Source organism: Sceloporus occidentalis, unplaced genomic scaffold, assembly GCF_023333645.1.
Source record: "Sceloporus occidentalis isolate IW3139 unplaced genomic scaffold, rSceOcc1.0.p SCAF_2, whole genome shotgun sequence".
Taxonomy (NCBI): Eukaryota; Metazoa; Chordata; class Lepidosauria; order Squamata; family Phrynosomatidae; genus Sceloporus; species Sceloporus occidentalis.
Genome location: NW_028316982.1, coordinates 9725074 through 9735000, shown reverse-complemented (window position 1 = coordinate 9735000; position 9927 = coordinate 9725074). Strand labels below are relative to the sequence as shown.

The window sequence follows — 9927 nt, the reverse complement described above, 5'->3', positions numbered from 1 at the left end:
TAAGATCCACAGTCAGATGATGGTAGCCCATGGTCACCCAGTGAGTTTGATCATACAATGGGAATTAGATGCTGGATTGGAGCAATGGATTCAAGCTACAGGAAAAGAGATTCCACCTCCACATTAGGAAGAACTTTCTGATGGTATGAGATGTTTGACAGTGGAACACATTGCCTCTGAGTGTGGTAGAGTCTCTTTCTTTAGCGGTTTTTCAACAGAGGCTGGATGGCCATCTGTCGAGAATAGTTGGATTCTGTATTCCTATATGGCAGAAGGGGGTTGACTGGATGACCCTTGGGATCTCTATGATTCTATGACTGTAGGACTTCACCATGTTGGCTCTCAAAAGTTCTACATGTTCCTCCAATCTAAAATGTTCTTCTTCATGCAAGTCAATTAAAAATTGATAGTAGGTCACCTAAGGCCAAGCGGAGGCCATAGAAATCCATTGGGGCACAGACAGCCCTTCAGATACCTGATTTCAAACCACTGAGGGTGGGAGAGGACAAAGTACAGCCCTCCAGATGTCATTAGTCTCCTACCACTATTCACTAGTGGGTATGCACACTCGGACTGTTGGGAGTTGCAGTCCAGCATCAATACATCTAGTTTGGGTCTTGAAAGATTGTTACTAGGCAGCCAATACAAGTGGTATAATATATGTAGAGGGTTGAACTGAATGGCCCTAGTGGTCTCTTCCAACTCTATGGATGAGGGAAAACAGACTCAGCTTGAATCCAGAGAAAATGGAAGTACTTGTGATAGGTTCCCTGGGCCTGGGGATGGAGATTTGTCTACCTGTCCTGAATGGGGTCATGCTTCCCCTGAAGGACTCAGTTCGCAGTCTGGGGGTGCTTCTGGACTCGTTGCTCCACCTTACATCTCAGGTGGATGCGACAGTCAGGAGTACCTGTTATCAGCTTCGGCTGATATGCCATCTGCGACCCTACCTGGGCCGGGGGGACCTTGAAACGGTGGTACATGCTCTGGTAACCTTTCGGTTGTATTTCTGTAATGCGCTCTACATGGGGCAACCCTTGTACCAAACTTGGAAGCTTCAATTAGTACAGAATATGGCAGCAAGGTTGGTCACTGGATGCTCCAGGACCAGCCATATAACACCTATCCTGCAAGATCTACATTGGCTGCCTATTCGCTTCTGGGCGCAATACAAGGTGTTGGTTATGACCTATAAAGCCCTAAATGGCTTGGGCCCAGCGTGGAGGACTGCCTCTCCCCATATAATCTGCCCCGCACTCTCAGATCAGTCGGGAAGCATTTGTTAAGGGTTCCTAAGTCAAAATACACCTTGACTGCACAAAGGGCATTTTCCATCTCGGCCCCGCAGATCTGGAACTCCCTTCCCATCGAGCTCCGCTCCGTCACCTCTCTTGATCTCTATAGGAAGGAATTAAAGACCTTTCTCTTCCGAAAAGCTTTCCCCCATGTGTCCTGACTCCATGCTGTTCTCCCCTGTTGTACAATGGTTTCATTCAGCTAGTCTGTTTTTTTCTGGTTTTTTTATGCTGTTGTATTTTAATAGTGTTTTTAAACGTAATGAGCTGTTTTTATGATGTTTATATTGTATGTTTTGTATTTTGTTTTGTATATCTTTTGCCTTGTTGTAACCCGCTTTGATCTACCCTGGAAAAGCGGGCTATAAATAATAATAATAATAATAATAATAATAATAATAATTCTATGTGTGAAAAGTCAGGAATAAATTCTTCCAGAACATGGCCATGTAGCCCAAAAATAACCAATACAAACTATGGATGTTGGCCATGAAAGCCTTCAACTTCACATATGTCCTATATGTTTTGGCAGTCTGGTCCACATAAACATATGAGCAATGATATTCTGTGCCAGTTGACATTATCAAACTTTTCTTAAGTGCAATCCCACAGAGAGCACTTCACAGTAGTCTGATCCAGATGTTACAAGGACGATCAGGGAAGGAGGCTTTACAATTATTTGTGCTGACCTGGAGGGCTGCATGATTCCCACCCCGTTTTTATTATTTATGATGACGACGACAATGATGACAATGATTTCAGAGTTTGGAAAAGTTTCTGTGTTAGACAATAGCTCCCCAAATTCCCCAGCAGCACAGCCAGTTTCACAAATATGGATATGGATGTGGCTAGACTTGGAACAAAATGACTTGAAATGACTACTGAAGAAAGTCAAGGAGAAAAGTACAAAGGCAGGTTTACAGTTGAATGTTCATTGTTGATGTTGTTATTATTGTTGTTGTTGTTGTTGTTGTTGTTGTGTACCTTCAATTAGTTTCTGACTTATGGCAACTCTAAGGCAAACATATCATGGGGTTTTCTTGGCAAGACTTGTTCAGAGTAGGTTTACCACTGCCTTCCCTGAGGCTGAGAGCATGTGACTTGACCCAGGTGACCCAGTGGGTTTCATGGCTGAGCGAGGTAGGAATCGAACCCTAGTCTCCAGAGTCATAGTCCAATGCTCAAACCACTACACCACACTGGAAGAAAACAAAAATAATAACCAGAGATGATTTACATAACTTTAAAGCAGAGAATGAAGACAAAGAGAGAGTGAAAGATTTGATATCTTTTGGCTCAGTCATTAATCAAAATGGGGACTGCAGTCAAGAAATCAGAAGAAGACTAAGGTTTGGAAAGGCAGCTATGAAGGAACTAGACAAGATCCTGAAGTGTAAAGATAATATGATTGTCCATGCTATGGTATTTCCAGTTACTATGTATGGTTGTGAAAGCTGGACAATAAAGAAAGCTGATAGAAAAAGAGGCAGCTCACTTGAAATGAGGTGCTGGAGAAGAGTTCTGAAGATATCATGGACTTCTAAGAAGACAAACAAATGATTCCTAGAGGAAACCAGGCCTGAACTCTCCCTAGAAGCCAAGATGACTAAACTGAGACTGTTGTACTTTGGACATATCATGGGAAGACATGACATACTAGAAAGGATAGTGATGCTTGGCAAGGTAGAAGGCAATAGGAAAAGAGGAAGACCACATTCCAGATGGATGGACTCAGCCAAGGAAGCCATGCAAGACCTGAGCAGGATTGCTGATGTGACTTGGAGGTCTCTCATTCAAAGGGTCACTAGTTAACAGCAACAACATGTGTCTAGGCTTGGGGTTTCTGGGAATCCTCGTCCAAACGTTTCCAAGCTCAGTTAAGAAAAGTAGCAATTTAAATTCAGGTTCAATGTACACATTATACAAACATTAACTTACACAATGCAATGTAACCTTTTGATTGTAATTTGTTGCAGGGTGAAAATGTAGTTCCTGGAGATGGTGGTTTTTGAATGGAGAAACAGAGCTTAATTGTTCTGTACCACTCCCACATCTTGGTTTGTGACCCATCATCACTGGCCCTTCCCCAGCAGCCTTCCTTCCTCCTTTGTGGAAACTGTCAAAATATCCAACTCAGACAATATTTAAAAATTGGCATGTGCAATTTCATATCTGACGCCTCCCAAGTCCAAAACAATGATTCCTCTCTCTTCGCACACAAGCTGAGCTTCCTCTGATGTGCCATATCAGGCTTCAGTGGCAAGTGGATAAAGATTTTGAAAGGGGTGGGAGGGAGACTAGCGCAGGACCGAATAGTGCTGTATTTATTAGTTTGTTTGCACTCTGATCCTAAACTCTGGTGCTGGAATGTAGCTCTTTATCACTCTGTTTGGGAGGATTTCCTCTTTTGACACCTCAGCCAAGGACAATTCCTCCAGTCTTCTTAATTACCTGACAAGAAACAGACCTTGCTTCAGAGACTCCTGCAGTGATGGGGAGGGAGGGCAGAGTGGATAAGAAGAAAGGAAAGTGTTTGGATTCTTCAAGGTAATTGTTTTGTTTGCACTTTGATCACATCATGGATCATGCAGTTAACTGGAGGACTTCCTGTCTCCCATGGCTGTGAGAGACCCATTTGCACTCTTACCTGTAATGTGCTTTTGCACCCAGGTCTCTTTCACACTACAAAATGACAGTACTTTCATGTGTCCTGATATTATGTTGTTCTCCCTCTGATATACAATTGTTTATCCAGCTAGTTTGGTTCTTGTGACTTTAATAGTTGTATGTTTATAGTTTTTATTGTATTGGGATGTTTGTTATCATGTTGTTGTTGAGTGTTTCTTTGTATTATTTTTTAGTTGTACACCACTGTGATCGAATTTGAAATTTGGAATAGCGGTATATAAATAATTTTTTTTATTATTATTCATATCTCTTTAATAGCCACTATTCCATTTTATGGAAGCCTGAGATTTGTGGTTTCATGAGATATGTTGACTCCTGTCTAACAACTGCCCATGTTACAAATCCCACATTGCCATGCAATGAACCCATGGCAAGTATTATTAGTATTATTAAGATTATTAGTAGTAATATTGAGAGATCTTTTAGCACCTTTGAGACTAAATGAAAGAAAGAAGTTGGCAGCATGAGCTTTCGTAGGCTTAAGTCTATTTGCTCACATGCATTTGACCAAATGTATCTGAAGAAGCAGACATTATGTACATCTACAAAAGCTCATGCTGCCAACTTCTTTCTTTCAGTTAGTCTCAAAGATGCTACAAGATCTATTTACATACTGATTTTACAGACTAACACAGATGTATCTTTGAATTCTATTACTATTTTTAGTATTCATTATTAGTATTAGTATTAGTAGTATTGTGCTATCATTGGCTGGTGTCACACTGCAAAATTAATGCAGTTTGACACTGCTTTAACGGTTATGGCTCCATCCTATGGAATCCTGGGATTTGTAGTCTGTCATGGCAGCAGAGTTCTCTGACAGAGAAGGCTAAATATCGCACAAAACTATAAATCCCAAGTTGAGCAATAGCTGTTAAAGCAGTGTCAAACTGCATTGATTCGACAGTGTAGATTTTATTTATTTATTTATTTATTTATTTATTTATTTATTTATTTCCCGCTCTTTTCCCAGGACTGGGACTCAGAGCGGCTTCACAGCAATTAAAAAACAAACAAACAAACAAAAAGTACAATTAAAACATTTTAAAAATAAATAGATAAATGACATGCATTAAACAGAATGATTAAACTAGTCCAACATTCCTGCCTGTTCTTATAGTGATTCCTTAAATGCCTGTTTGAACAGGTAGGTCTTCACTTGCCGACGGAAAGCCATCAAGGAGGGAGCCGTTCTTATCTCCTTGGGCAGGGAGTTCCAGAGTCTAGGGGCAGCCGCTGAGAAGGCCCTCTCTCGTGTCCCCACCAAACGTGTTTGTGAAGGTGTTGGGATGGAGAGAAGGGCTTCTCCAGAGGATCTCAGAGTCTGGGCAGGTTCATACCAGGAGAAATGGTCTGCCAAATAATGTAGACCTGAGCCATGTAGGGCTTTGTAGGATATAACCAGTACCTTGAATTGTGCCCGGGAACGAACTGGCAGCCAATGAAGCTGTTTCAACAGGGGAGTTGTATGGGCTCTGTAATCGGCGCCTGTTAACAGCCTGGCAGCAGCTCTTTGAACCAGTTGAATTTTCCGAACACTTTTCAAAGGCAGTCCTATGTAGAGCCCATTACAGTAGTCCAAACGGGATGTAACCAAGGCATGTACCACCGTGGCCAGATCTGGCTTCTCAAGGAACGGGCGCAGTTGGCGCACAAGTTTTAAATGTGCAAAAGCACTCCTGGTCACAGCAGAGACCTGGGCCTCCAAGTTTAAAGCTGAGTCCAAGATTACCCCCAAACTGCAAACCTGTGTCTTCAGGGGGAGTGTGACCCCATCTAACACAGGCTGCATCCCTATTCCCTGATCTGCCTTCTGACAGACCAGGAGCACCTCTGTCTTGTCTGGGTTAAGTTTCAACTTGTTTGCTCTCATCCAGTCCATTACTGAAGACAGGCACTGGTTTAGAACCAGGACTGCCTCCTTGGATTCAGGTGGGAAGGAGTAGTAGAGTTGAGTGTCATCTGCATATTGATGACACCGCACCCCAAAATTCCAGACATCCTCTCCCAGCAGTTTCATGTATATGTTAAACAGCATAGGGGACAACACAGAACCTTGAGGGACCCCACAGGTCAATGGCCAGGGGGTCGAACAGGAGTCCCCGAGTACCACCTTCTGAGTTCGCCCCTCCAGGAAGGAATGGAGCCACTGTAGAACAGTACCTCCAAGCCCCATCCCAGAGAGGCGGTCTAGAAGTATACCATGATCGATGGTATCAAAAGCTGCTGTGAGGTCCAGAAGAACCAACAGGGACACGCTCCCTCTGTCCAGTTCCCTGCATAGGTCATCCACCAAGGCGATCAAGGCTGTCTCTGTTCCATAACCAGGTCTGAAACCAGATTGAAATGGATCTAGATAATCTGTTTCATCCAGAAACCCCTGGAGTTGGGAAGCCACCACATGTTCCAGAACCTTGCTCAGAAATGGTAGGTTAGACACTGGCCGATAGTTATTCATTATTGTGGGATCCAATGATGACTTTTTTAACAGAGGCCTCACAACAGCCTCCTTTAGGCAGGATGGAATTCTGCCTTGTTGTAGGGAGGCATTGATTACTTCCTTTACCCACTCAGTCAGTCCCCCTCTGGCCTGTTTAATAAGCCAAGAAGGACAAGGGTCCAAGACACATGTGGTGGCTCTTATCTTTCCAAGGATTCTGTCCACATCATCAGGTTGCACAAGTTGAAAAGTATCCATTAACACTGGACCAGTAGGAGCCAAGGTAACATCTACTGACATTGTATTAATTGTAGCATCCAATTTGGACCGAATCTGAGTGATTTTATCTGCAAAATGCTGAGCAAATTCTTCACAGCGAGCCTTTGAGTGGTCTGCATTTTCTACTAGAGGGTGAGTGTGTAAAAGACCCTTGACCACTCGGAACAGCTCTGCTGACCGGCTCCTTGCAGATGCAATGTTGGTAGCAAAAAATAATTTCTTTGCTGCCCGCATTGCCAAAGAGTAGGCTTTTAAATAGGATCTAGCCCATATTTAATCAGATTCACTCCGAGTGTTTCGCCAACGTTGCTCTAGTCTCCTTCTCATTTGCTTCATCAACATCAAATCCCTAGAAAACCAGGGGGCTGGTTTGGCTTCACTCCGTGAGAGGGGACGCTCAGGAGCGATTGTGTTCACCGCTCTGGCCATTTCCCCATTCCAAAGGCTGGCTAGGGTTTCAACAGAATCGCCTGCCAAGGTGATAGGAAACTCCCCAAGAGCCCTCAGGAATCCATCTGGATCCATCAGCCTCCTGGGGCGGACCATCCTAATCGGTCCCCTACCCATGGAGAGGTTCTGAGTCCCAGTAAGTCTAAACCTGACCAGATAATGATCTGTCCATGATAATGGAACTGTGGAGAGTTCCACCACACCAAGATCATCATCATCCCTCCCAGCACAAAAAACAAAGTAGATGCAGCCATTGTGTAGTGTGAAAGAAACCCGTCAGAAATGCAGGAAAGCATTCCTTTAGAAACAATAATCAAACCTAAACAGCAGATCTCTTGTCCACCTGGGATGTACCACGGCTGGGAAAAGTTACTTTTTGGGACTCCAGCTCCCAGGCTCCTAGCATGTCTCCCTGAGACAACTCGCACAGCATACTGATATGGGAATTCTGGGAGCTGGAGTCCCAAATATTTAAGAGCCCTGTGACATTTATAGTCCTCTCCCCCTGTTGGGTCTCAAATATCAGAGGAGACGATATTGTTTGACGGCTTTTCAACTAGCAGCACTCTGGACATCTAACATACCACGAGAGTACTCTGGTACAACAACACTCCACTGTTCCACATGCATGAAATGAAACTCATGGAAAATGTCAGGGTATTGCTTCATTTCCATTCAGCAGCCTCCAGCACCACCACCACCCCAGCCCATAACTATCTATCCAAAGAGTCTGTGTGGTTGAATGTTTTGGAATTGTAGCTACTCTGTTGTAATTACAATCAGATCCATGGGGACATTAAGCATTCTTAACTCAATCCCCACCCAGTGCTTTTTCAAAGAATCCGTTATGGTCTGTTTCACATCCAGCATGCACAAAAGAGCTCTTACCAATGGGGAGACAGCTGGAAACCCAATGGTGATCTTTGGGGTGAGAACATGGCTAGTGTGAGCATGTAAAATTGTCCCTATTTTCATCTACAAAAGGAGTGGGCAATGGTGGACCTCCTGATGTTTGTGGCCTACAGTCTCAGTCAACCCTAGCCAGCATTTTCATGGGTGATGGTGGAAACGTCTACCGAAAAGCATCTAGAATAGTGTTTTCCAAACTGTAGTCCTCCAGATGTTTTGGACTTCAGCTCCCAGAAGCCCTAGCCTATTTGGACAACAATCAGGAATTCTGGAAGCTGAGGTCCAAAATGGTCCAAAACATCTGGAGGACTAAAATTTGGAAACCACTGATCTAGAAGGTCACAGCTCCCCATTCCAGATTTACTGTGTTGGAGGGTATGACAATTTCAGAGTGCAAGGGAGCAGCCGGTGGCTTATCTCTTCAACCAGGGCTATACACAGTATCGCTCCCAAGCGCCCTCTCAGGCCTGCTTCCAAAAGGAAGCCCTGGTATACGGAAGATCTCCGGGTGAGGAAGCGGGTGCTGCGACGGCTAGAGCACGTCTGGCGGAAACACCTGCGCTTAGCTGACAAGGCTCTCCTAGACCGTCTTTTGGAGGACTATGGAGAGGCGATACGAGCAGCTAAGAATTCGTTCTATGGCGCTCGTGTTGCGTCCGCGGAGTCGCGTCCAGCAGAGTTGTTCAGGGTTGTGAGGGAGCTAACTCAGCTCCCTCCTGCCCTGAACCAGATCCTTGAACCTTCTAAGGCCTGCTGTGACCAATTTAACAACTTCTTCGCGGATAAAACCTCTCGGATAAGTGAAGGTCTTAATGCCAGTATTAGAGCAGAGCCTAGAGAAGAGGTATCCAGAGCCTCCGTGGACTCTATTAAACTGGATCAGTTTGAGTCTGTCAGTACCAATGATGTGGACAGGATCCTTAGAAGTGTTCGGAAGACAACTTGCTCTCTCGATCCCTGTCTCTCATGGCTAGCGGCTCAGGGGGGACCGGTGGTAACTTCATTGCTACACCGGATCATTAATACATCCTTGAGGGATGGGCAATTTCCATCAAGCTTAAAATTGGCCACAGTAAAACCTTTGCTTAAAAAGCCCTCCCTTGACCCCCTGATGCATAATAATTATCGGCCAGTTTCGCTACTGCCATTTTTGGGGAAGGTGATCGAGAGGGCGGTTGCAATCCAGCTTCAATCGATCTTGGATGAAACGGATTATCTAGACCCATTTCAAACCGGCTTTCGGGCGGGCTATGGGGTTGAGACTGCTATGGTCGCCTTGGTCGATGATCTCCATCTGGGCATGGACAGGGGTAGCGTGTCCCTGTTAGTGCTCTTAGACATCTCAGCGGCTTTCGATACCATAGACCATGGTATCCTTCTGGAGCGCCTGGCAGAGGTGGGAATCGGGGGCACTGCACTCCAGTAGTTCTGGTCCTACCTCTCTGGGAGGTTCCAGATGGTGCAACTGGGGGACGTGTGCTCCGATAAGAGGTCCCTTACATCTGGGGTCCCTCAAGGAGCCATTCTGTCTCCCATGCTTTTTAACATTTACATGAAAGCGCTGGGAGAGATCATCCGGAGACATGGGGCGTGGGGTTATCAGTACGCTGATGACACCCAAATAGTCTTCTCTATGTCTCCGACTGATGCAGTGACCAGGGATGGCATCTCTCCTCTCGTGGCCTGTCTGGAGTCGGTAATGGGCTGGATGAGGGAAAACAGACTCAGCCTGAATCCAGAGAAAATGGAGGTGCTCGTGATAGGTTCTCCTGGCCCGGGGATGGCGGTGGTTCCACCTGTCCTGAATGGGATCACGCTTCCTGTGAAGGACTCAGTACGCAGTCTGGGTGTGCTCCTTGACTAGTC

At 45.0% G+C, this 9927-nt stretch overlaps 1 pseudogene; it reads right to left on the bottom strand.

Moving 5' to 3' along the window:
• Positions 1-7248, bottom strand: part of LOC149317954 (uncharacterized) — a 20421-nt pseudogene extending 13173 nt beyond the window's left edge.
• Between the last annotated feature and the right edge of the window lie 2679 nt (positions 7249-9927).